This window comes from Anopheles maculipalpis, chromosome 2RL, assembly GCF_943734695.1.
Source record: "Anopheles maculipalpis chromosome 2RL, idAnoMacuDA_375_x, whole genome shotgun sequence".
NCBI lineage: Eukaryota > Metazoa > Arthropoda > Insecta > Diptera > Culicidae > Anopheles > Anopheles maculipalpis.
In genome coordinates this window covers 71,729,604-71,756,180 of record NC_064871.1, presented here as the reverse complement: position 1 = coordinate 71,756,180, position 26,577 = coordinate 71,729,604, and the positions used below count along the sequence as shown (strand labels likewise).

Sequence of the window (26,577 nt, the reverse complement as noted above, 5' to 3'; positions counted from 1 at the left end):
ACAACCTGTAAATAGACAACTGCTGACAATACGGCGTAGAGCCGTCATACAAAAAAAAAAATAATAAATAAATAACAAAAATTTTGACAACTGCTAATTGATACGCTTTAACTAGCGACATTCTTCTACGATTTCTTGGTTCTGCAACCTCGATATTACCAGTAGCTGGGTAGTACCGTTCATATCGCACATGATTAGATATCCGATCCTGCCATGTGAATACTGGAGCGACCTTTAATAAATTAAGAAAACGCTGAATAAAGCTAAGGAAATTTAGAAGCTCTGTTTCCAACTTTTTTCTTTTTTATGGTTGCATATCACAAGCCATGGTGAATACTGGTTGGTATAGATGACAACGGTGTAGATGGCCGGTGTCAAATCTAAACCTCACGACTGACTAAACAACTATGTGGTATCTGCGATCCAGTAAGACCCAAGATGGCGTGCGTGACTAAGAAGGTCGTTAAGCCAAGTAAAACAAGAATGTCACTAGCACTTGTACTTGGCCTTTCATGTTGTGCGGGTGCAATGATGATGACGAATTTGCATATTTCTGTTATTAAATAACAGTATATTTTCCTATGACCGAGAATTTTCAGAATGTCTAGACTGTGGACGACCTAATGAACACAATAACACACAATTTCAATTCGATCTTGTGATTTAAATTCGTAGTTATTCTTTGCTATTATTTAATGTGTAGTTGCAAATCAATCAGATTGAAAGTCTACTGTTAGTCTTTAAAAGAATATTCAAGAATAATCGTTTACTGATTTGTTTATTTTTATTTAAATTCAACGGAAGCGCGACATCAAAACAAGTGCATAGTACGTGAATTTAAACAAGGACAAAATAGTTTAACACAGGGTAGGTCGCACATCACAAACACAGTATAAAAACCGTGGTGCGTGGCATGTCCAGTTGGTGACGATCACAAACGACGTTAAATTCAAAGACGCCAAATCGTGTACGGCGACTCTCTACTTCGAGCATCGATCTTGCCCTGGCGACTCCCCCGGGTGTTGCAGTTTCGCTGGTTTAGTGATTCGAGGCCTAGCAGCACGCAGCGTAGTCTTCTTCCACCCTCTAGAAGCGAACCTAGTGAGTATGCGCTGGATGGATTCTAGCCGGGTCAGCGGACGAGCAGCGGATGGCCACCATACGTACCATACGAAGCGTTTTCCAAAACCAACCACGCAAAAAGCAGAAAGCATTTTCATGCACACCTGATCAGTGAAGTTGGGAGCCATTTTTTTTAGTAAGTCAATCAGTTGGCTATATCAAGCAAAGATCTTACAGGTTTGTCTTATACTCTTAGTATGAATCACCACTTTGGGAGAATAAAAAAAAAAAAAAAACAGTTCTTCTTTTTCATGGTTAGATCTGTTAGGTCATGCTGAGCTCTTAATGGCATTCTAGACTTATTAATACCACGTTGTTGGAGAGTCTGATGACTAACTGATTTGGATAGTCTGGGATCTGAGGGCGGAGGAACGGCCCGAAACGGAATTGAACCGTTCCTGCCGCGTGAAGGTCGTCGTCGCTGTAGCCTTTACTGTCGGACCGCATTCTTTTATAGTTTAAAGAACATTTAGTTACAATAGTTTCAATTTCGATTACAATTTAATTTATTTGTTTGCCTAGAGGCTTCAAAACATTTGCTTTAAAACTAATGCAACTTAAGAATACACTAATCTAACTTGACCTAACGTAGCCTAACGAACAATAAGCACGATGGATACTTATAAGGATGAAGGTAGGCGGGAAGGAAAGGATATTAATGAAAGACGAAAGTAAAAAATGTGGGACGTGGAGTTAAAGGCTTGCACTGCAAGCATTAAAGGACCCACTGCTGTGCGAATCGAAGATACTAGAAGAGGGGGACTAATATCAAGGTTAGAGGAGGGGACATAAAAAGGGATTAAGGAGAGTACATATAGAGCATCAATACAATCTAGCTAGAGGGATGCGATTAAGGAGGATTGGACATAGGCACGGTGGGATTCAAGTGGAATTAATCCAAGTATCCGACATCTGACCTCATAACAAGGTAGTGCAGAGACTTGCTCTACTAAGATTTTTCTGGTGGTAAACTTAGTAAAGGACCTCTGCACCCGTTCGATACAATTTATGTGGATCTTGGCTGAGGGCAACCAGATTACAGACTAGTACTGAAGAAAAGATCTGACCAAAGAGACAAAAAGTAGCTTGGATGAAAGTGCTTGATAACACGCAATAGTATACAGGGTTTTCACCGGTTTTATTGGCACATTCAGCGCGTTATAGAATCGTTTGAGCATACTATTGACTCGTTCGGCGCGCTATTGACGTCTTCGGATGATTGTATTGATTTGATCGGCAGTACTATTGCCACCCTTGGTAGGCACATTTTTCTCCATCACATTCTGATTTCCTTCATCACATTGTAAAATCGAATCCAATCACTACCAACCATTAAATGTAAAACATAAAGTACTGAAGCAAACTATTATCGAAAAAGCCTTACCAAATTGATTATTTTGACACAAAGCACAATATGTTTGCTTATTTAGAGAGCTTTGATAGATATGTTTATTCAAGCTTAAATGGATAACTAAGAAAAGTGAAACTTATTTTCAATTGCTCAGGTTTAAAACAATAATTTTCCAACCCCTTGAATACTATCCAAACTCTATGCAAACATTCTCAACCATTATCACAAGCGCTACCAGTTGTAGTGCATTTCATCTTCACGTCAAACAATTGCTACTCCGAAAGGAATGTGAATCTACCTTTCAAGTCAGGACCAAGTTGTCAGAAAGTTTCACTCAAACGGACCGTCCCACGCAACCGTATAATCAATTAAGCAGTGGAACTTTAATCCACCCTGGGAAAGTCGACCGAAGTCTGATCAAGTCCCTGCATTCGATCGCTATCACTAGCAGCAAATAATATAGCGTTCCGGTAAACTCGATTTCACTTTCCAAGGGAAAGGAAAAACAATAATTTTCCATCAACCACAGCAATGTCAGGGTGTGTGTGTGTATGTGTGTGCAAAGGGACACAACGGTGTAACCGAAATTACCGACGTTATGGTGCTGTTTGGTAAAACTTTTTCACTCACCTTCACAGACTGGCCCGCTCGAAAGGTCTTTCAAATTGTAATTAGAGGTTCCTTTCGGAAAAGACCGCACGCTCTTGCTTTTCTGTCGAGTTTTCTTTCGTTGGCAACCATCCACACGGACCGAGGGTCTGATATTCGGGTAGGGTGTTTACCTTGCGATTCGATGCTACCAGAACGGTGGCACCCCATCATTGAACGTCCTGTGACGGAAGTGGGCGAAAAGTGAAACCTAGAATTTTCCTCCTACCTTTCGCAGAAGGTTTTTGTCATTTCTTTCCAATTTTCAGCTCCGTTACGGTAATGCGCCCTGGGGGCAAATACATTACACCCTTCGTTCATGGAAGCGCGCACAATGCACGAGTATGTGTGTGTTTACGTGGAACTGAGCTCTGAATGTTAGATTATCTTCTGACCTAACCTTTGGTTCCGATGCCGGGGGAATGGAAGCCGTGTGGTGGTTGGCCAGTGGTTGGCGTATAAATCAATTAAACGATTACACTTTCCTGCGGTTGCCTGCGGGCTCCGAGTGGCTAGATTGATATTTGTGCATGCAAACATTCCACGACCCCTTGCACAAAACGGTACTAACAGGAACGATCCATCCATCCGATGGGTTTTGTCGGCTGTCCATTGGGAAAAGATTAGCCCATGCTCATGCCACCGTGTTGACGGGCGGTTAGCACTTCGAACTGGGGTGTTGGGGGGGGGGGGGGGGGGAGGGTGCAAAAACCCGGCCCACCGGTTCTAGCATTGACCGCACAATCGACCGGCGATGCGATAGAGTAAAATAAATGAATTTTATTACCGACACGATCCGAACCTCCGTAAACCATAATCGATCATTTTTCGACATCCACACCGATGGACCGATAGTGTACACCGCAACCTGTACCGGCACGACTGGAATGCATCCTGTGAAAAAGGGCCTGCAATTTCAATTCCATACTACGCAGATTACCGGCGTGGATGGCAGTGCAGCGATGAGTCATCGCATCTCCGGCCACAGTGGATATTCGATATAGAAGCGGAAGCATTATTTCGATTTTATGATGATGCTATTTTACATTAGAGCGAGTTTCAGGCTGAATTTTGTTGAGTAATTCGTGCAGGAATTCATCGTTCAACCATTGTTGAGTCGTTTCAAATGAAATAAAATAAATAATGAAATAAAAATGTTTACTTAATGTTTTGCGGCTGCTTGTAAGGTTCTGCGGAATTCTCCTGCTTCATTCGTGTGCACTTCATGGTGGTTTCTATCAGCAAGACGCATTGTTTGTTTGTAATATTTTGTTAAATCAGATCACATAATTTTTGTAACAGATTGAATATAAAAATGGATAAAGTATGTACAAAGCCTGTTATATGCCCTATTTCGACAATTGAATAGAAATGTTTGAGTTTTCAGAACGAGCCACAATTTGTATTTATTTAATTTATATTATAATAATTTGTTTTACGTAATTTTGTAATTACGGTTTGTAGCCGTAATCTCTTAGTTATTGATCATTTCATTAACTGTCAGAATTCTTCGTCTGCTTAGCTTAACAACCTTCTTGGTCACGCAAACCATCGAATGACTGAATCGAATGCCAATACCTATTAATTGCAAAGTTATTCCTCGCCACGGGGGGACGGTCTGGATGGGATTTGAACCCCGTCTTCCTGCCGTCTGAAGACCGGTGATGACGCCTACACTACCGGTCCGCCCCTGTCAGTCAATTGTCAGTTTTATTACTAGTAAAAGAACAACAGGATTACATAGATTACTTTTAAGCATGCTATTTCTGCTGTCAGAAATTCCATTTTACTGTCATTCTTTACAGGGTTTACCATCCCAGTTCAAATAGGTTTAAAAGCCCAGTTCATAACGAAAAGAGAGTTCATAAAAGAGAGTTCAAATTCATAAAACTCACCCTCAAGGAAGCACGATACAAATCAACCGTGAATGCCAATTCAAAATAGCTACTTAGTCCTAAGTATTAGATTACCTAAGTTAAACGAAGTTAACAGTTAATAAGGGCGGGTGGTATAGCCCACGGCAGCGTCGGTCTTCAAACGGCAAGTCCGAGGTTCAAATCCCATCCGAATGGTTTCCTTTACTGAGAACTTGCTTTCCAACTAAGTGGTATCAGCAAGTCTAATAAGCCATTCGATGGCCGGCGTGTCCTTACGGTCGTTAAGCCGAGACGAATAAGTAAATAGTCAAGATTTTAATATTAGAACCATGTTTAAGGTCTAGGAGCATCTTTAATTTCAGAAGCATGTGTAAGGACGAGTTATAAACCAAATTGTATGCAGAATTTAGATATACAAAAATCTTCGGATCTGTAAATTCAGGATGAGGAATCAGATAAAAAAGGACAAATCCAAATTAGTTTGCTTTTAATGTAAACTAGACTTTAAATCGAAAAATTGGTTAACCTCCAGAAACTTTTGATCATGATAGGATTCAGCGAAATTCAATCTGTCTTGTTGTGCACACTTCAATTATTATCTCATCATTATCATAAGGTGGATTTGGATGATGCTTGTATTTTTATTTCTTCTTCTGTGCTTCACAACCTCTGTTAGGTCACGCTGACCTTCGAATGGCTTACTAGACTTGCTGATACCACTTAGTTGGATAGTCAGTCCTTACTGCGGGGGAAAGGTCTGGATGTGATTTGAACCCCGGTCCTATCATGTGAAGAACGGCGCCGTTCCATCTGCGAAAACTCCCATCGAAAGAGTGCCCATCGAAGACTCCCATCGGCCTGACGCGCCGGCGCCGAGTTGCCGGTATTACCGCTCAGGAACGGACACCAACGGTCGCCGTTTCGAATGACCGTGTACGTCATCTGTACGCACTGCAGCAGATAGACGAGGGGCGTGCACATACCGTATCCAAAGTGCCATGTGTCATCGGATTGGAGCACTTGATCGTTCGGTCCGCTTGAATCCGCTGGCTACCACATCTTCCAACTGCCGATGACGCCAGAAGCATATTTGTCGGCATTGAATAAGGACAGTCGCGTGATGTTGCCCTTCAGAGCTGAAGCACCGGAGTTATTAGCCGTGTTTACGAGTCGCATCAGGTTAACAATGCACTCCAACAACTCCATCCGTACGCAGATTTAGGATGGCCGAATGGCATCTTATAGGCACCGCGCCGTGAACGCGCACTGCACCAAGCGATGATGGAGACGAAGCAGATGCCTATGCCGCCTTCTCAACAACTCATTGATCCACTGCTCCGAACGACTACTGCAGTAGTACTGCGTGTATCAAAGTTGTAAAAGCGAGGAGCAACGCCTAAATGCCACGGGATACGAGAGATTTCAAAATCCAAATTTCAGGCTATCATGACTGTTTGTGAAATTTTCTCGCTTTCTAATTGCGTTCTGAGAACCTGGCGCATACACAAGCATGATTTTTTTGACAGATTTGCATCGATTTAAACAGTTTGAAATTTCCCGTGGTCCGCAGCCTTAAAATTTCAACGAGACCGTCAAGCGCAACTGTGTGCTGATGCATACGCTGGCATTGTGGACTTTGCCGGACCCACCGTCTAGCAGTTGCAATGGAGCACCATGGAGGCGAAACATGGCATAGCGCAACTACACCATCATTTCCTGGCTAAGATCGTTTCATGCGAGCTCCCGTACCAACACTCAATGGCTATTGTGCATCTCTTCGTTGCAGTAACGTGCAACTCAAAGTGGCCAGAGATGATCGAACTTTTATTACCACGACAGCAAGCTTCCGATCGACCAGATCTCACTTCACGTGTTTTTCGATTGAAACTTAAGGCAATTTTGCAGGACCTTTTGGCCGGAGTGCTTGGGCTTCAGATCGCACGCTGTTTGCTCATCAGCTACAAATTAATTACATTTTTACCATTTTATTTTGTCTCCGTATTGTCAACAATTTCAAATTATTAGCCGGTCAATTTTGAATATGTGAATATGATATATTTTTAACCTTACAAAGTTATTGTGGATGTCGGATGCTTGCGTTTTGTTGGCGTCAAGGTCGCCGGCGACAACATTAGATTACTGAACCAATTGAAATAGGTCTGGACGACGTGTAGTTGTGGCTGGTGGCTTTACTGTTGGCGAAATGCGTGAGTTGGATGCTACTGTAGCTTCACAAAGTTGTTTTTTTAACAATTACAGGTATTCTTTATACAAAACAAAGTTGTTTTTCACTAAAGAACTAATGTATTAAATTAAAAACTAACTAAACTAATTAAAAAACCAAGCATAACTACGACACCGCTAGTTTTCTTGCGATGCACGCACCGCTTCTGATATCTTCGTCCTTCTCTGATGCCTGTACGCTTAGCGTCCCGAAGTGATGTCCTCTAAAAGCGGGGCTTCTTCTTCTTCTTCTTCTTCTTCTTCTTCTTCGTATTAACTTGAGAAAACTCGCGGACTCTGTGCGTTTCTTCAACTCTCCGATTTCTTCTCCACTCTCAAGCGTTGACCCTACGATTCCTCCTGGAGTGAATTAAATCCGCCGCTGATGGGGGCTCTCGATGGCGGCGTCTCCTTCCGGGAGGAACAGGTGGTAGTGTTCCCTCTCTGACCCTTGCTCTCCATACCCGCTGTACCATACCAACGATTCGGGGGAAGGTGTTCGCCCACGGCTACGTCTGGGAATGGGAGGTTGATCTGTTCCTGCACGCTCTGCCTCCGCTGCTGCCCGCAGAATATCATCTTCCCTGGCCGTCAATGCTGCTGCGACATCAGCTGGTAGTCTTTGCCGTGCATGCTCTTTCGCCCTGGCCCGTCCAGGTCTGCTGCGAGCTGACCGTTGCCGGGCTGCTCGTGCCTCGTTGACCCGTCTTGTGATGTCTAGCTAGACCTCCTCTTCGATCTCCTCGGCAAAGGGAGCAGCCACACTGTCCAGCCCAACCTCGTCGTTCTCTGTTAAGGCAGCATTCGTCCTCCCATTCATTATCGCTTCCTCGTCTCGCCATAGCTGCTGGAGCACCGTGGTGATCGACTTTGCCGCACGTTGTATGCGATCCCACCACTCTGGACTCTCAAGCAATTTCATTGATAAATTGACTGAGTGGACTGGATCGTTCGTCCCCCAGCCCAACAATTCTCGCCGGATGTCATGGAAAACTGGACACTCAAACATGACGTGGGCCACTGACTCGATCAAGCCTTTGCACCGTGGACACTCAGGGGACTTAGTGAAGCCGCACACATGCAGATACTCACGGAAAAATCCATGAGTCCCGTGAGTATTTGGAAGAGGTAGAAATCCACCTCCCCGTCCTTCCGCTGACCGATCCCCGGTTGCTGCCGCTGACCGATCCCACGAGCGCTGCCACTCCTGGATCGTGGCTATTCGTTCCGGAAGCTGGATCTCCTTCCCGCTGATTCCTATGTCAGCTAAAAGTATCCTCTGGCACCTTGCGTTCTCCGCCACTATTAAGCGATACGGCATCAGGTTGGACACCGCCACCGATACTTCGTACGAGACCGAGCGGAACGAGCGAGAGATCCTCCGTGCCAGCAGCCTTTGCACCTGCGCCAGCTTCCTTTGGCACCACTGCAGTCACAAAATTGTAGTGGCTTTCGGACTCGTGCGTTCTGCCGATGGTGGGGCCATCAGCCATAACATCCAAATGCTGGCAACGAAATGGAGCTACGAACACCACAAATTATCCGCAACAAAGGCGGTTTTCTTAGGTGCCAGTTGTCAGTCTTCACGATGCTTCAAAGAGGCTTGAACCCCTTAGCGGAAATAGAGAGGACTACATCAGAACCATACCTGGCGGCAAAAACATCCACAACCGAGCTCACCCGGGATAAGGTGCACTTGAATTGAGGGAGAAGGAATTGTCTACCCTCAAAATAGGATATAAGTTGAATGAGTTATAAAGCTAGATATAAAATTAGATTTTAAGGAACACTTGTTGACTTGACTTGTTAAAAACAAATTGATTTAAAATGGAAATTGACTACTATTTTCCTTACTCTCGATCGAAAGTTACTCGATCGAAAAATTGTGCTCTATTGCCTCAATAGAGCTGTTTAAATCATGCTACACCTCCCAAATCTCATAAAGCAACATAAAACGCACCCATACACATTCCACCCGTCTGATGCAATTTTCCCGTATAAATGATTATTAGTTACGCTGTTCATTTGCAGATTACATTTGCATTCCGTAGGCCTTGCTAACGATATATCCTGCAAGTGCCAGTGCCACTATCACGGCATCGGCAAAAGCTCTCGCCCACTCAAACCCGTACGGCACTTGCACATAGCCTCGTAATCCAACGGTACGTACCTCACACCCAAACGTCCATAGCCTGTATCGTGGAAGGATTGCATTAGAAATCGGTGGCCATCTCCTGCACGCCGTTTGCCATTTGTCACGAGTGGCAATAAACAATTATGGGAGTTTTATTATGTTTCACATCATGTAGCGCCGGGCCGCATCGATGTGCGCGAAAGCTTTCTGGGAGTGTGTGTCTGCCTAACGTGAATTAATGCAGTGCACTGGATACCAGCTACTACATCGCCGAAGCCCATTGCCCCGTCATCGCTATCGGACGCATCGAAAAGCTTGGCTTGAAAGATGCGCACAATGCATCCTCCCGATACGATCGGATTGCACACGGATCGCGCTGCACTGGAATGGGTGTGTTATCGGTGCATCGAAATGGACGCGCTCTTTAGAATTCCAATTCATCCTGACTGACGAATTACCTTTCGAAATGGCGTACGGTGGGCAGTAGGAACCGGTCCGATGTGCGATTTGCATAAAATAATAGATTTTGTTTACATTTGCAATAGTTGGTACGTTTAATTTTACAACTGTCTGAACTCGCGGACACTCGATTGGTTCGGGTTGATTGTTCGCTAATGCGGAATGACACACGCGGAATTACAGCAATGGCCTTTACGGACCGTCGAATCAATTCAGCTTTTCATTGCAGTTCGGGCCACCGGTGGCTGGAGAGGATTAGCAGTCGTTCCGCAGACGTACAATGTTGATTAATGGTCATCTATTAGTTGGAAGCCGAATCGATCACTGGTAACGCCAACGCACGCAATGGGGCGAACGATGCCACACTTGTTACTAATTACAAACCACCATTACAGAGCGTGTGTAATTAAATGTTATGGAAATGCACGATAGCGCCGTACACGACCACCCGAAAACCCGACCGCGAATGAGAAATGCTTTTTCGCGAGGTTGACCTCATGATAAAGCGGATGATTCATATCACTCACCTAGCGGAATTTGCGATGGTTGCACGCCAAACGGTAATGGTGACCGAACGAGAACAAAAACTGGAGCAGGCCCGGGAGAACTGCATGCCACTCCAACATTTGACAAATGACAAATGACGCTGCTTCCGTGATGGGTTTCTCGCTATTGAGAATAAAAAGCTTTTTTGCATCCGAACGAACTTCCGGTCTCTCTTCCAACGTTGGTAGTGGCACGGTGGAAATTAATTGACTATATTTTTTATTTATTTTCGGTTTTTTTTTAATGTCGCGAAATGCGTTTTCAAATGGATTGATTTGAATGATGATTGAACTTGAACAGTAATGGGTGCATTTCCGATACGGTTGCAGTTTATCATCCGGAAGCGTACGGTTGTGTATCAGTGTGTGGTTTTTTTTTTGTTGTTGTTGTTTGTTTCTGCCTGCCACTTTATTTCTGTGCGTGTTGAATATCCTTTTAACGAAACATAGGCACACTCGCACCGGGGCTCGGGAGCAAATTTGCTCTTGTGAAATGGATTTGCCACCTTTGCGGCCACCCTGATTGGGAAATTTGTTGAGAGGGACGAGTGTGCGGCATCGAGGAAGGTAATTAGCGTGAAATGGGCCTATTGTTTCTGGTTGCAATACAGTAGCGATATGTTCAAGTGAATGCAAATGGTTATGCTTTTGGATGATGCGATTTTATTTTAGAATAAATTGGTAACATTTCTCGATGAAAGTGTGTTCAGTAGCTGGTTTTGCTGTTCAAAATAAATTTGTGTAATCGAGACAACATGGGACGGCCCAATGGAAGTGGTCTTTAAGACCACAAGAAGAAATTATCGAAAAAAATCATGTTTGAGCCGTTATTTTAAGTTATTTATTTTTGAGTTATTTATTTTAAGTTCCAACGTTCTCTTACGTTATAGTTTTTCGTTATGTATTTGAATGGAAAGTTTTATGAAAAACACGCTTGCTGAGCTTGAGGTGTGATGTACTTTTGATTGAACTGAGAGAGTATGTATGCATCCGAAAATGATACAAGGCGGGACCATTTATTTCTTTCGCACAGCAACTATGGAAATTCTTGGCTTATGGCTTCTGGCTTACTTTGCATGCTCACTCACTCACTCATTCATGTTGGCCTGCTCTTTCAAAGAGATCTCCTCTCGATCCCTGGCTGCAGCTTCCCATCCATGAAGGCACCGATCTCCGACTGGTCACCCTTCACCTAATCCAGCCAACGAACTCGCTGTGCTCCCCGACGCCTCGTGCCGAACGGATGGTCGCTGACGAATACCTTCTTGGCGGGGCATGAGTCCGGCATCCTATTAACATGCCCCAGCCATCGTATTCTGCCGGTCTTTGCTACCGTCAGGATGTCCGGTTCTCCGTATAGCTCAGCAAGCTCGTGGTTCATCCTTCTTCTCCACACTCCATGCTCGAACACACCGCCAAAGATGGTCCGGAGGATGCGACGCTCAAACACGCCAAGAGTGTTTGCATCCTCCGCTCGGATGGTCCAAGACTCGTGGCCATTCAGGACCACCGTGAGAATCAGTGTGCGATATATCTCACATTTCGTGTGGTCTCGAAGTCTTCTGGATCTCAGCGGACGGTGAAGGCCGCAGTAGGCACAATTCCCCTGAACAATGCCTCTCCGGATTTCGCTGCTGACATCGTTATCCGAAGTTACGACAGTCCCAAGATAGCAGAACTCCTCTACTACCTCGAGGTTGTCGCCGTCGGCTAACACGCTGCTTCCCACTCGGGCGCTATCACGATCAGAGTGAATTGGTGGTGGTGGTTGGTGGATTTGCCTCCAACAAGGTGGTTGGTCTTCTAGGGTCTGTCGCCCTTTTTGTAGACTGGGTGAATGACGCCCAGTTTCCGCTCCTCCGGGAATTCTTCTTGTTCCCAGATTCTCGTGATCAGCTTGTGCATTTCGACGGTAAGCCTCTTCGGCCCCGTCTTGAATAGCTCGGCCGCCAGTCCATCACTACCAGCAGCCTTGTTGCTTTGAAGCTGCTTGATGGCGCTGGCAACCTCATCCAGAGATGGCGGAGGCACTTCGTCTTCTGCACTGTTGCTATCACTGATGTTGCTGCTGCTGTTGGCTTGTTTTGCTACTTGCACCAACCTCTCCTGTCTCTGCTCCGTTCAGGTGTTCTTTCGATCACCTTCCTCGTCTGTCAGGAGATTTCCGTCTGCGTCCCGGCACATCGCGGTTTTAGGAGCAAATCCACTCCGTGCCTCTTTCAACCTCCTGTAAAACGAGCGGGCGTCTCCCGACTGAGAGAGCTGCTCCAGCAGCTTTTCATCTGACTCTTCAAAGCGGCGCTTCTTGTCCTGGAAGAGAAGGGTCTGCTGTCTCCTCAGTCGTTTTTAGTTTTCCACGTTCTGACGGGTTTCATGCAAAAGAAGAATCAGGGCGCATTCTGCATTCTTCTCGGATAGTGCACGAGTAAACTCTTCGCCGAACCATTCCTTTCGCTGTCTGCGTGGTAAGCGGCCAATTTTCAGTTCGGCTGCGGTGCTGATGGCTCGTTCCACCATACGCCAGTGGTCTCCTAGGGGCAATGCGGGATTGTTGTCCGAGAGCGCTTCCCCGAGCGCTGCCGCATCAGCTTGCCTCAGGCGACCCAGATTGAGCCTTGTGGTAAGCTTGTTCCAATGGTTGTTGACCATTTTGCAACCTCTTCTTCGCGGATAGTCAGTTGTGACGTAGTGTTTGCAAATTTGACATTTGAAACAAATAAAGTGAAATATGGCTCCACGACACTTACTCCCGTATTGGAACTCGTACTTTGAGATTCGAATCCGAATTCAAAGTAAAACTTTGAGTCAATGATTCAAATTTGATATTCTTAAAAGTAGTACTGCTTACGGAGATTGCGGATCAACAACATTGCCATCATTTTGATGTCTTGTTGGCACACACCAAGAACTAAAATGATCGCTATTTAAGATCGACGCTTTGCAAGTCGTATACTGATTGACATACCTATTGTGATGTAAAGCTAGGACGATGGCGTTAACCTAAAAAAACCGACAACAATGTAAGCAGGGATATCCGAAGGCACATTTTGATAAGGGGAATCTACTACGGACTCCAAAAAGACTTCAACGGAAGACAGAAGACAGAAGACTCCAACAATACACTACGTCTACGAGTACGAGTCTTGGACTTTGCTGACGAAGGACGCCAATACAGTCGCCATTTTCAAGCGGCGAGTGTTAAGGACTAAATTTGGCAGTTTGTGCGAGCAGAGCGTGTGGCGAAGGAGAATGAATCACGAGCTAGGTGAGATGTTTGGCGATGCTGACATCCTGAAGATTACGAAATCGGGAGCACAAGATGGGGATGCCGGACTGATGTCCTAACCATATCTACGCGACACGTTCATTCCGAAGCAGGCCAAGAAGAAAAAGAAGAAGAACAAGTTGACACATTGTCTCTGGGCAGGATCATGCGTTGAGAACAGTCTGGTCCGTCTCTCCGTACGTAGCTGTGAAAGTCCTACTACATGGCTAGGATGTTAATGTATATGTTTAAAGAATCAAGTCAAGGCAACTGGTACTGACATGCAAAGGATTTCGAGATGCTACTCAAAGAACGAAGAAGTATGGGTACGCCATCAAAAATTTAAACAATACATAAATTGTTTTAGTTTACTGACCCTACAATAAGCCTTAAAATTGATTAATTAAATAAATTAAATTATGCTAGGCCAAAAATTTGAAGGAGATGTTGATGTTTTATTTTACACTAAATTCCAGTCTTAGTTTAACTAGTTAGCAAGCACTATTTCTCATTCTTATTTGTTAAATATATTGTAAAGCCTATTCTTTAAATTCTTTGTGAAGCCTTTTTTATCTAAAACACAACAAACTCTAAATTTAAGAAGCATTTATAATATTCACGCCGTGGTGATTGCAGCGCTTCACTATTTCTTCCTCCACACCTTTCGTTCATTTCCTGCCAACACTTAAAAGGACCCCATTAAACCCATTTCGATACAATCTGGCATCTCGTGTAATACGTGTCTTTGACCTTTTTTCTATGCCTTTCCTAACCCCCCCCAACCGGTCTTCACATACACACACACACACAATTGAAGACATGAATGATTCCATTTCCCATCGTGCATTTTCAATCACTTAACGAAGGGAAAAATCTATCCCCATTAGGACGGTCATCCGTCACAACTGGGTGTGGTGAGAAAAGACTGGTCCATTCGTTTACTTGCCCTTATGTAGTGGGGTTTTGGCCTGGCGATACCACTGTACCATCTGAGAGGGTCAACCTTCGCCCCCACAGTACCGTTCGGTTCAACACAGTCAGTTTGTCCAACCGTTTGTCGGTTTTGTGTGCCGTGCCGTACGAGTGTTGGCCGTGTATGGAAGTACGGCCCACCGAGAGCATACATCACGCCTGCGGTACTGTAGAACCGAATGTTCCGGTTTTCTTTTCATCCGGCACGTGACGATGAGCGACCAGTGCAACCATCCGACGGTCCCTAGAGTCCTGCATGCCGTACATTAGATCCTTAGACAGCTCTACATCTCACAGCATCAGCAGCCTCGCATCGTCTGTCGTTTGAAATCGGCCGCAACGATTTCGTCCCTATTTTTCACCCCTCGCAAGGAAAATAGTCTTTTCCTTACACCAACGGTGGGTCGGTCGGGTTTTGGCGTATTTATGCATTTTCAATTTTCATGAAAACACCATATATCCTAGGGGATATTAAAAATAAATACGGAGATGGAAAATGAATTCAATTTAGCGGCACCTTCGCAATGTGTGGGGATGATGATCGTCACCGTGGTTGCAGACGCCAGATGCGGGTGATATGTGGGTGTACAGCGGTAGGGCGAGTGTTAGAGACACGTTGTAATACGCATCCTTGGTGAAGTGGGTGTACGCTTTCAACGAAGTGATCCTAACGTGGTGGAGCCATTTTTAAACGTTTGCGGGATTGCGTTGGAATTTGTCGTCCTCCACGTGGCCTGATATGGAGAAATGGGGATTTGTTTATTACGTGTTTGTACGTAGAGATTTGTCTTGTTTTTTTATCGTAAATAGGGAAAAAAACTTATTTTGGTTTTATTGACAACATACGGTATTTATATAATTAAAGCCTAACTATTCATTGTGATATAAATTCTTTAAAATCTCGAACATGAAACTATTCTTTAGACTGGAAGTTTTTAGTTCTTCCAATAAAGGAACTTTATTGGAAGAACTTTTTATGAAATATTATCAATAATAAATAAAAAAATAACGAGAAAAACGATGTTTCACACATTCCCCATCGATGTATCTTCATCGTATGATGAAAATTCAATGTTCACCCACCAGCGAGCGTATCGACACTAACGAGGACAAGGATGTCGACGCCTGATCATTCCATTCCCACCCCGAAGGTAAACTTCGATCCAGAGCACCAGGCCACCAAGCACACCACCATTAGACACGCTTCCTTTCGACGCTTCAAACTCAAACCGTCAATAAAGCCGGGCGCGTTTGCCGTCAGAAGAACGTAAAAAGGCTCCAGTTGTGCGGTGTCGTAAAGCGGCTGTAATGCCCGCAGATTTCACCGCGGTATGACAATGGCACCGTACCGGTAGCTTGTAACGCTTGCACCCCGTACAGGCGAACGAGTGCGAAACGAAAAGAAATTGCTCGCATACGTGAACAGCGAAATGAGCTCCCAAGCGTAGCCTCAGTTTTGGACGAAGAAAAGGAAGTAAGAATTTCCGGAATGTCAGCACCCGGAGCACCGAGACGCGTGCACTACCGAACGGGGTAAAGCCAATTACAGGCAGCAGCAGCATCACCCGCACAAGGGAGGATGTGTGGGAAGGTCATGGAGCAAGAGCCTATAAAATCATTACGAAGTTGAACACACGGTGATGCGGCACGGTTTACTGCTGAGAAGCTCGTGATGGAACCATTTCATCGTTTGACATTGTTGGCTGGTTTTCTCGGCTAGGGTGGTGATGGGTGAATTTATTGATTTTTTCTAGCTATGCAATGAAAGTAGGGATTTTTAAAGCTCTTCAACATGCACAGTAAATATCTGTGTAAGTTTAGTTAAGGATTTTTATGCAGGAGGATTATTGATGAAACATTAAGATTATTAATTTTGTATTGGTTTATCTCTGGAGTACTTGGCACAACGTGTCTTCATAAAGTACACTAACTGCTCATAACAATGTTTTACTTGCTTAATTAATACGCTCTACAAATTGTTCGTGTGAATCTAATAGTGAAGTAGATTAACTAAAAAATCAACTGGAATGGTACTTCTTGAGAGTGAAAAAGCTTCTGATTCCATCTGGCATAAAGGTCTTTTATTCAAACATATTTCACTCCGCTATCCAATTACTATCATCAAATTGATACATTCATTCCTTACTAAGAGGGTAAACAGGGTGCATATCTCAAAAATAAGCTCAGAAAAATTCACACCTGTAGTCGGAGTGCCGCAAGGTAGTATATTTTCCCCTCTACTGTTCAATATCTTCATTTCAGATATTCCTGACGTGAAAATCGGCACAGATTACTTATACGCAGACGACTTTGCTTTAATCACCATATTTAAAAATGCAAAGACGATCATCAAAACTCTAAGCAAAGCATTAAAAGCTTACAATAATTATTGCCGAAATTGGAAGTTGTTGCGTTCTGTAGCCATCTTTCTTTCGATCACTGTTAAGGACGGCTTCTTTTAACATCATCACACAACATATGTTTTATTAAGTTTTGAGCCGTTCAGAGTTATCCTTATGGCACCCAGCAACGACAGTCACTTGAGTCGTTCTTAACAGAAGTTAAAATTAATTTAACTTAAAATTAATTTAACTTTTTTTAAACTTTAAAGTTTTAGTTAAAGTTAATTTAACTAAAACTGAAGCTATATTTGTTAAAACGAAATCTGAGTCACTCCAGGCTACTCAGCCAATACCTAACATTAAACGATATCACAATTCGCTGGCGTAATACAACTAAATATCTCGGCTATTGGACAAACGTTTGACGTTCAAATATTACACTTCAAGTGACGTATTAAAAACAGAAAAACTTATCCAAATATAGATATCCATTCTTGAACAGAAAATCCAAACATAATTTGAAAAACAAATGACTAATGTACTACTGCTTTGTTAGACCAACAATAACTTATGCTCCAACGTTATGGAGTGAAATTTGCTAAATATCTTTTAAATAGCCTTCAAATTCTACAAAACAAGCACTTCTCAAGGTACCCATATGGTTCAGAGCATACACAAATCACAACATAACCAATTCCTTTCTTATATTAGATTACATTACGAAACATGAATTCAATTACAAAAACAAATGCTACTGCCACACGCCCTGTAATAAAAGCATTTTTTGCTGATATTTAACTATCTTTATATTTTATTATTATTATTTTAGTTTATTGTTTATTGTTTAAAAATTGATTCGTCCACCGAGAACGGTTTAACGAGGCAAACACGCTTGCAATGGCTAAGACACTTTACAAGGATTTACAATAAACGCAGAGAACTTTTAAATTGGGACATAGACATCGTAAAATCAAACTGACACGAACATTGATTGAAACGCCTAATCATGGCCTTAAGCGGGGCGTTAGTACCGTATACTGTGTTCAGTTATAATATTTTAGCTCTAGGATTATTATTTCATAAGATATGTTTAACATCTTTTCCATTAATTTTTTTTTTTGCGATTTTTCCTACTTTGTTTACATAATCAAACTATACCTAAAAACAAATCGCTTACGCTAAACGAGACGGAGTACAAGAAAATGAGGAAAGTTATTGTAGAGCGGATCGATTAAAATATTGTATAAATAGAATAATATTACTCTGAAATTCCAAAATAAATTCACTGAAATACTACTACTGCTCAGCTATTGTGAAAATTATGTCTAGGAGCTCATACATGGTGGGAATAAGCCTCTCGAGGCTGCAGTGCCAAATCAAAATATCCAATTTTAATGAATCTCACGTAAATTATCTTTGCTTTTGAGATTTAAAACCAGGAATTAATTGCAAGCTACGTAAAAGGAGTTTGCCCTACTACGAAACCGTTGTTTATAGATTCTGAACTTGTAAAAAAATATTTATCGAAGAAATAGTTGATTGAAATAGTTTATTGATTAATAAGCGTTTAGTAAAAGGCGGTACATGGTTGTCTAAACTAGTTAAGAGTTTATTGCGTTCAGGAGAATGATTGCGCATAAAGTTGAAAGAAAGTGGTGCGAGAACTATGCAAGAAATGTTCTAACTTTGTATAAATAAACGATCAAGACAGTAGAACAGTCCAATATAATAAACTCAAACTGGGCAATCATCAAACTCCATAAGGGATCTGTTAAAATTGAAATTATTACTTTTTGTAACATAATCGAGTTTGGATCGTATTACATCTCTTCACCAGCGATGACTCAAACCATTTGATTGTTTATGCAAATAACTAACCAAGCTTATCTGGCATGCTTGAAAACATGACACAATTAGTCTTTGATCGGAAAAATCCTTAATGTAATAATGTAATGCAAAGGACAAGCGTTAATCACCCCACAAACAGCTGATGCGATCACCGGAAACAGACACTTTACACAATCCTTCCCAGCACATTACTGCTGCATCGCCGAGCTGGGATTCGATGTTCGATGTTCGATGTTTGATGGAAATAGTCATCCGGTGGTCCCGGGTGTTGTCCGCCGCTAGATTGCTGCACTTCGGCTTAGGTTGTCTTGCTGCTGAGTGGATTGGTACTCTGACAGGGAACGATTCCCGCGAGGATCGAGTCGGATTGGCAGGATCGAGTGTTGGGTGGGAACGGTGCGAGTGGATGGTGGATACATTCTCGAGTCCGAAGGTCAAGATGGTGTGAAATAACAACACACCAGCGGTGAAGTGTGTTGTTGTTGGTAAAGATAATGACAGGAACCGGTTGAAACGGCTTCACCGTGACATGTCCAGAACAGCGGATTAGGCCTGGGTTCAATGTGTGGTTTGGTGTGACTGTCGAAATTTAGATCAGGCTCATCGGTTTCGGCGGCTGATTCTCTGTTCTATTTTTCCTGTACTGACGAATCCAAAATACGACTTTTGGTGTGATCTTAGCTGAGGAAGGTAAGAGATGTGTGTCGGGGCCGTGCAAGACGAAAATTTGATTTGCATTTACAACCAATCAGGCATGAGATATGACAGCCGCTTGGGTGAGTCGCATATCGGGCCTTCAAATTCATGTAAAAGTTCGCTTTCCCCACCCATGTGGAACGAACCCGTGTGCTCTGCCTTGCGCTCCAGGGGTGTAATCTTCTTTGCTCAATTTCTTCCCAATGATTCGCCGTAATGAAGAGTGGCACTTTCTGGTGATGTCTATTAATTTACTGGCGCTGTGTTCTTGGTTTTGTTTCTTGGGATTGACTTTTTCCATGGGCGGCGTGGTGTGGAAATCCGGTGGGGAGAAGCGAAATAAGAAACAGTGTTGCTTTTCCCTTTACGTGTCATTCTTAACGCCCGCCACAGTAACCACATCATCATTTGAACACCCCGGTACTCTAACGGCTACGGATAGTTTTCAGGCAACAGCTACCGGCAAACGCGATTCATTTCTATACCTCCTATCGCACGATGGGGCGACGTTCTTCGCGACGTTGGGTAGACGTAATCCTGTCAAATCCGCATCAACCCGCTACCATCGCGGGTCCGAAAAAGCGTCATGACAGTGAGACGACAAATATGAGCATACGGCGATGGTTTACCCCACAACAATCCCACTGCAGGGCGTACGCTTGTGTGGGTCCCTCAAGACTATCGAGAGGGATTGATGGTTGTTTCTGGAAGAGAAAAGTTGTATCAAGAGAAAACTAACAAGCTTACTCCATTTGGGGTGAACGTTCTCGAGTGGGGAAGAACAGGAAGCCAAAGGAAAGAAGCTGAAAATAGTATAATGTCAAACATTTTGACGGGTTTTCGACTGCCAAGCGTGATAGAAGCGATGAAGTGGGCTTGTTCTAATTAGCAAACATCAATCATTGTACAGACACGTATGAAGCCCAAGCGCATTATCAATTTTGGGATTTTGTGGCCGTGAAATAAAACATGAACGCGTTTGTTTCGAATAAAAACAATCAACTGTTTAAGGCTGTTCTACTAGAATGGTTATTGACACGTACATCGGATGTGCATGATGGGAAGTTTCAGATATTATTAAATGAAAATTATTGATGTGTTATGGTCGTTTTAAGAATAATTTGAAGAAATGTAGTAATGTTTTACAACTGTTTAAAAACGTATATTTCAAGATTATAAATATACCTAAATTCTTCTTTTGTTTGGCTCATCGACCTTCTAAGCTCACGCCGGCGACCATCGAATGGCTAACAAAACTTGCTGATATCACGTAGTTGGATAGTCTGTCCTTACTGCGGGGAACGATCTGGATGGGATTTGTCTTGCCGGTCCTGCCGTTTGTCACCTATACCACTGGGCAGCGCTTAATTAATGTGGAAATTTATTCTCTTTGTTTCATTCAATCCCTAAGCGGCCAAAGTGTTAAAGAATTCATTGGTTCACTCATAGAAGGTGTGATTTGAGTCATTAGGGTTTGATTTGGTTAATACAGACAATGAAAACAGTTTATCACGTCCAATGTATATTTTCTATTGCGACATTGCAAAGATGGCAAATATAATTTTCTATCCAATTTATTTGTTTGCCGAGTGGCTTAATAAAATTAGCTTAAAAACTAATGAAACTTAAAAATACACTAACCTTACTTTACCTAACCTAGCCTGACGAACAAAAAGCACGATGGATACTTATAAGAATGAAGGTAGGCGGGAAGGAAAGGATATAAAGGAAAGACGAAAGTAAAAAATGTGGGACCTGGAGTTAGAGGCTTGCACTGCAAGCACTAAAGGACCCTCTGCTGTACGAATCGAAGATACTTAAAGAGGGGGACTAGTAAGAAGGTTAGACGAGGGGACATAAAAAGGGATTGAAGAGAGCAGAGATGGAGCATCAATACAATCTAGCAGGAAGGATGCTATAAAGGAGGATTGAGCATAGGCACGTCGAGATTCGGGAGATCCAAGTATCCGACATCTGACCTCATATCAGGATTTTCCTGGCTGTAAACCTAGTAAAGGACCTCTGCATCCAGTCGAAACGGTCTATGTAGATCTTGGTTGAGCGCGTCCAGTTCACAGAGTAATACTTAAGCAGCGATCTGACCAAGGAGACAATCAGTACCTTGAGACAAGAGGCATCGTAAAAGTCCTGGGAAATACGCTTAAGCACACCAAGGGTCCTCCGAGCTCTACAGACAATGGAGTCGATATGATGTGAAAAGATGAGGCTAGAGTCAAGTAATACATCCAGATCTTTAACAACAAAAAAACGTTTAACTTGTACATTCAATATATGACTTTGAATGCACATGTCGGTATAATTGGGTGTTAAATTATATATGAGTTTGAACCAGTATGACCGCAGTGTGTTGTTTATACCCGGCTATCATAAGGTGACAGAATTAAGAAGTTCCTATATGATTGTAGAATACATTTCCATGAAGAGTGCTATGTGATTTGCAAATTTGTAGGACCTTAAGAGGTGTGTTGTGTTTATTTAAAAGAAATCTACCCCAAGAAAAAGATCTTGAAATGGCAGGACAAAAATTTTGGAAAAAGCTTTACGCTCTGGCTGATATTTAAATATCTTTTCCTGTGAAATTGGTGAGCTGGTACATACCATAAAATAGGATGGTTAAATTGAGTTGCGTAAGACAAAAAACAGCACATGTTAAAATCCCAGGTTAAATTCTCGTTACGCTTCCAAGTGAAGGTACTGGCAATTGTTTCTGTATGCATATCAGCTCCTAAGTGCTACCGTACACTGGTGAGACAAGTTACTTCGGTTCTTTCTTCCTTCAGCCGAACGACAACTGGTTCAGCTGATAGCGGACAGGGTACAACCCAAGAATAAACTATATTGAACCAAGAAGACAATGTTTCGGTGCATCGCAAACGGCTAGTTGTTTGGGACGTGTTCAAACGATTGACACCGTTGGCCGTAAAACTCTCAGCTCAACGTTGTCAACGTTAAACATCTGGCAAATTGAAAGCAAACGTTCCAACTCAGTTTTCACAAGCAGAATTCATTTCCTTCCATCGCAGTAGGACACCAGATTCCACCCCATAACTTTGTGGCACAGTCTGTCAGCCAGCATCCATTGTGGAGCCCCGACTCGAGCTAACAGTGACGATGGTTAATCGGAAGGAAGAAAGGTTGCTGGAGCAGTGCTTCCCACGAACCAGAAACGACCCAGTTTTACCGGTAGCCTACGCTCACCGATTGCTCTATCGAAAAGCGAAGAAGTCGGATGAGACTGGGGTTTAGCAATTCGCTACAGCACCGTGCAACCCCCGGCTATGTAACAGAGGCCATACGGTCTGCTTCAACCGTAAATTATTACTATGCAAGTGGCAATCCAAGTAATATTTTACGTCTTTAAGAAGTCCAACAATCGTACCATTTGGTCGCCACTCGATGCTTCTGAGCTAGCGCTTTCCTGCTGCCATAACTTACACGTTTTTAGTGTCACCTCATCGTGGAGCGAACGCACGCACCGTTTTCCACCATTCCGTACCATTGGACAAACACCGGGCTTTGTCCGCAGGAAACCACCAGAGGAAATCTTCGTTCGCACCAGCACTTTCTGGTTGCACTACGGCACTGTGTGTGAGTGTGTTCGGGCTTTCGCTTGGTCTATAAAGATTCGATTATTCGCTTCTTTTTATTGGCTGCGGCTGTGCCCTCGTGGCTGTGTGGCAGGACATTATCAGGAAACTCGTGGTGGGTCAGGCTAAGAACGTGGTGAGTCCAGCACCGGAAATGGTTGCCCATTACAATTACAATCTGCACGATTTGTTGCCCCAGCGGATGGTGCAGAACCGGTGTGGCACAGGTGTGCCCTGTAGGTTGGTTTGCGGGAGAAAAACTAATATGTAGTTGTTATAGCTACTTAAAATGAAGCAGGGAGGAAAAAAAAACACGAAAGAGTGTCAAGTTTCTACCGCGATAAGAGCAATTGTATGGTTCTTGATGGTTAAGAATTGTTCAACTTAATATAAAGAGTGGTTGAAGTATGGTTTATTCCTGTTCTGCCATGTTGTTTGCTGCCTTTCGGCGTGAAGCTTGTTGTCCATTTCTGATTTTTCAATTGTTTTAAATTTAACTTGAAATACCATTTTGAAATCGTTTCTAACAATACGTACATAATATTTTTTCGATACAAATTACATGAAAATGATTTTTAAACAAATAACCGTAAAAACATACAACGAAATTTGAAGCATATGGTAGATAAAAATATTACATAACAAACTTGTGGGGCGGTCCAGTGGTTTAGACGACAGTGGCGCCGGTCTTCACACGGCAGGACCGGGTTTCAAATCCCATCCTAATTTCCAAAATAATGTGGTTCTTTTTATAATACGCAGAGTCCTCACGATTTTTGATGCATTCCCATTTTTTCTTCATCGCCTGCTCAGGGTTGAGCACGTCGCGTATACATGGCTAGATCGCTAATCCGTTTCCAGGTAACACGTTCTAGTGCTGTAGTCCTCCACCGCGACAGCATCTGATCTCCGACAGGTTTGAGTCTCTGGGCTCGCTGTTCTCCTCTGCACCTCATGCTGAACTGGTAGCTGACGAGAACCTTCTTTATGGGGCATGAGTCCGGCATTCGCATCGCGTGTCCCATCGTATCGTTCCGTCTTTGACTACCGTTTTGAAACAGCACCGCCATACAACTCAGATATCACTCGTGGTTCATTCTCCTTCTGCACACGTCCTGCTTGCACACACCGCCAAAGATAGTCCTTAGCACCCGTCGTTCGAAAATGACGAGTGCATTGGCGTCCTCCGTCAGCATAGTCCAGGACTCGTACCCGTAGAGAACTAAAGGACGTATCAAGTTGAGGTATTTCGTACATTTCTTGTGTTGTTGGAGTCTTGTGGAGTGCATAGTTGGCACGATTCCCCTGAACAATGCGCCTTCGGATTTCGCTGCTTACTTTGATTACAAGGTAGCAGAACTCCTCTACCACCTCAAGATCGTCGCCGTCAACTGATACTATGCTTCTGATCGATGGAAGATCTGCCGAAGAGTGAAAATTTGATCGGTTTTCGATTTGCCTCCAACAAATCCAGCTTGGTAGCTTCCTACGAAATCTGTAGCAAGGGGCGCTATTCTGCAAAAGAGTATCCGGGACAGGATCTTCTAGGCAGCATTCAGAACTGTGATGGCCCGGAAGTTAGCACAGTCCATGCTGTCGCCCTTTTTTTACACCGGGTGTATGACACCCATTTCCCATATATTTAGGATTTCGCCCTGAAGTTTTTGGACGCATTCTCACAAATTTTGGACTTCATTCCATTATATTTACGAATACTCAGATATTTCTGGCAAATAATCATTAAGGTTTCTAGTGAGTTTTTTAGTTATATTTGTTTAAGGTTAACTTAAGGTTAAGTTTAACTTGAGTGAAAAATATACGGACGATCAACAACCCTCACGTTACCGTAAGAAATTAAAGGCCAAATGTAAGAAATTAAAGGCCAAATTTAAAATTTTCTAGTTTAGGTCAAACTCTTGCTTACTGCATTTAATTTAATTGAATACAAATAATTTACTAACCGAGCATACCCAGGATAAAGCAAAAAAACAAAACAGGGAGGAAATGTCCTAATAATCTTGCTTATACTATATACAGCCAGCAGCCATGCGTTGTTGACAATACGGTGCAAGCTGTCATACTTTAAATAAATAAATAAAAAATACAAAAATTTCCAAATAACACAGGATTTTCATAATATCAGCTTATTGCACATAGCCTGACATCAGCATATTGCCTAGGCACATATTTGTAGTGATGATAAAATTTGTTGGGATTAAAAAAGAGTCTCAGCTTTTCACTTTACACTTCACACTTTAGAAGATAGAAGATTGAGATTTAGCTACGGAAACTTGCAACCTCTTAAAAATTAAATTTTATTTTTCACAAAATGATATTTTGAAACTTTTCAATAACTTTGTGTCTATTTTTGAAATATTTTTTAAATTGCATTACTTACATTGTAATATCAAATTTTACTATTCAGCTCTTCAACCCTGTTAGTCCCAATTCGCCATCGTTGCAAATGTTGTGGTTGACAGCTTTGTGCCTCAAAGCCACCCGCAAAGTGCCACATTTATGCAACAAAATGCTCCCTCACTCACACTGCCCAAGCACACAGGTAGCTTACCGCTCGTTTTACTAATCCCATCGTTAACCCTCTACAAAACGCATTGAATTTCATCATCTTCATCCACAGCCAACGAAAGCATAGCCAACGTTACCAGCCAGCAAAGCCACCGTCTGTACTAAGGGTGCAAAATCGATGATGAGCAGATTTCTGAAGTCACATGTCAAGTGGCTTCATTTTGTGTTCTGGCCCGATGTTAATGCTTCCGATGTTTGGCACTTTTGCACATGATTGAGCTGCCACGGTGCCGTTTATTATAATTAGGGGTTTTTTCCTCGTCTTTTTTTCGCCTTCTGCTATTTTGTCTTGAGTGTGCCCTTGAATGGTGTTATTTTATTGTTGTTTTTCATAGTGTACATTTTTTTCCGTTTTTCTCCACACCACGGTCTGTCGATCAAAAAATCCTACTCGAAGCTACCGGGGTTGTGGAGAAATTGGGGCAACATTTTCAAGAAAGGCCCCTTCCCTACCTTTATTAATTCTGGTCCAATATCAAATTACCACCTCTTGGGTGGCCGTAGGAGCGACTTTCGGTGGATGATTTTAGCATAGCGGCGCCTTTGCTGAACAAAATTTTCTCCACTGCAAAGGCATGAGCTGGTGCTGTGTGTTTTTTTATGGTGAACAAGGGCAGGTCGCTGCCGACCATATTGATCCGATCCCCCGACATTGTGTCTTCAGTAGCTTTGGTAGTAAAAGAAAAGGATACACCGGTGCGCTTTTGTCAATATTATGATTTTTGGCGGCCAGTGTTTACTGAAATCATATTTAGCAGCTGTTCTGGATGGTCTGGTCTGTTTCGTTTCGTCGATGTTGTTGTTTTGCTTCTTTTTTTGCCTTCTCCACAGCGCTACTTATACCCAAACGAAGACGAAAAGTTGGAAGAAGTTCTTCATTTTGTTCAGCTCGAACGGTTGG

At 42.9% G+C, this 26,577-nt stretch overlaps 2 protein-coding genes across 8 annotated transcripts in view; one reads left to right on the top strand and one right to left on the bottom strand.

Annotated features, from left to right (window-relative positions):
- LOC126556360 (probable cGMP 3',5'-cyclic phosphodiesterase subunit delta) overlaps window positions 1-26,577 on the top strand; it is a 441,422-nt gene that overhangs the window by 21,187 nt on the left and 393,658 nt on the right. The window lies entirely within an intron of this gene.
- Window positions 1-26,577, bottom strand: part of LOC126556322 (ras-related protein Rab6) — a 467,299-nt gene that overhangs the window by 154,613 nt on the left and 286,109 nt on the right. Inside the window, exon 1 of one of the 7 annotated variants that reach the window (XM_050211570.1) lies at window positions 10,727-10,737. The exons of the other annotated variants lie outside the window; for them this stretch is intronic. The gene's annotated coding sequence lies outside the window, so the exon portion shown is untranslated. Of the gene's footprint in view, window positions 1-10,726; window positions 10,738-26,577 lie in introns of those variants that run through there. 7 annotated transcript variants of the gene reach the window in all.